Genomic DNA, 1805 nt, shown 5'->3' with positions numbered 1-1805 from the left:
GGGGGGGCGTTCGGTCGCCTATGATATACGGACCAATTGGTCAAAAATGGGTTTGTGCCGCAGGTGTTGAACGATCTACTCTACACTGGTGTGGGCTTATAGGGCTAGGGCTCATAAACCCTTTCTTTCATTCATCAAGGGGTCGGTCACTTTTCCGGGCCAGGATCGAGAAGTGGAAGTCATCAAAAAGAGATGTTTCTCTTCGCACCTCATATCAAGAGGAAAGGTAGCTTGTCAAGCTGGTCTCACTATTGGAAATTCTAGCTTTTTTTTTCACCGGCTCTTCTTCTTTGTCAACGCTACTAAGGACCTGACGGTTCGCCTACTTGATGGATGAAAGAACATGAGAAAGGGTTCTAAAATAAAAGGCTAGAAAGTCTACTACAGTACAGTCAAAGTCAGCGGCTGAGTTTGCCTAGCCTCGCCTACTCATTTTTGTAGGCGAGCGAGTTAGCGAAGAGGCTTAGGGATAAGAGAGTGTCGGTGCGTACGTAGCCTTCATTCTACTACGCTACACAAAGTCACTTAGCTCGACGTTAATTAAGAGAGTAAAGGAGGAATACCCTACATAGAAGAACCACAGTCCGCTTACAAAGGTATAACCTTTAGCTCCCCGGGGCTAAGCTGCTTCGCACCACTGATAGTTAATTAAGATTCCATTTCAAAGGCGCTACTTTGTTTCGCAAGCCTTTGTCATTGTCAGTCAACTAAGGTTGGCCCTTGGCCCCCTGCGAATCCGTAAATCAGAGAGCATGCCGAAAAAAAAGGATGGTCCCCATATGCATTTCATTCTTTCCGGAATGCAAAGAATTAAAGTACCTGACCCCCATCATGGTGAACCTCTCCTTGTGATCGGGATGAGGTAGATGCCTCCCAGCCGGGGGGGGGGGGGCGGATCGAATCGGAGTTTCCTTAGGTAGCCACCGACCTACAGTTCTCCTTAAACTTCTGTGCTTGGTGGAAAAGAAGCGAACAAAGGTACGCTCACTTGCTGTCTTGTTCTCTGCCGCGGACTGGGATCGCTCGCCAGCTAGGCCCTCTAGAAAAAAGTTGGAGCAACATTGTATGAGAACATATTACCCATCTTCGGGGACAAGGGGCGGAACGACCTCTCGATCTACTTACTGCAGCCCAGCACGGGCGTCGTCATCTAGGCGTGACTTCTTGTTTTGATCTCCCCTACGCCTAGGACGTTGTCTGGGCCAAGAGCCATAGTTAGTTGTTGTTTCCATTTGGTTCTTCTTTCTCGTTGTTGATACCGGCAAGACCCAGCCAGATGATGAGGTCTGATGGTTGGTAGTGAGAGGACTCTTAGTACCCGCAAAAAAAGGGCGCTGGTGAAAAAAACAATCATTTGATTTAGTTTCTTGCTCTCCCTTAGCAGCGGGAAAGAAGTCTATCTATCTGCCTAGCTTTGTTAGATTTCCCCCAACGCAATTCAAAAACGGAAATTCCACGAATCCCTGAGGTGGATAAGTCCGACGACTCAGCAGCAGTGCGGAATTGAGTTTCTGGTCCGGTGGATCTGATCTATAGTTAGGGGGCAATACATACCAAAAGGTTCGAAGAAGGAAGGCGCAGTATATAACCAACCCACCCATAGTCGGTCTAACTGCTGAGAGAGAAAAGTGCTTTTCTTTCCCTAAGAGTCCTCGAGTACACACAGCTATTGGGGATCCTTTGCAAGATCAGAGACAGAGCATCTCAGTTGGCTCTGTCAAGGAAGTGAAACAGGCATTCCTAGGTTGAGGTTACCATTGGATTGACCCTCAGTCAGGCCTCCGATTCCAAGGAGTTGATTCAGC

At 48.0% G+C, this 1805-nt stretch overlaps 1 pseudogene; it reads right to left on the bottom strand.

Annotated features, from left to right (window-relative positions):
- Positions 1 to 829: 829 nt before the first annotated feature.
- LOC119321529 lies at positions 830 to 1601 on the bottom strand (annotated as a pseudogene).
- Between the last annotated feature and the right edge of the window lie 204 nt (positions 1602 to 1805).

Source organism: Triticum dicoccoides, chromosome 6B (genome assembly GCF_002162155.2).
Source record: "Triticum dicoccoides isolate Atlit2015 ecotype Zavitan chromosome 6B, WEW_v2.0, whole genome shotgun sequence".
Taxonomy (NCBI): Eukaryota; Viridiplantae; Streptophyta; class Magnoliopsida; order Poales; family Poaceae; genus Triticum; species Triticum dicoccoides.
Note: the sequence above shows the minus strand (reverse complement) of the source record. Positions and strands in the feature narration are given on the sequence as shown.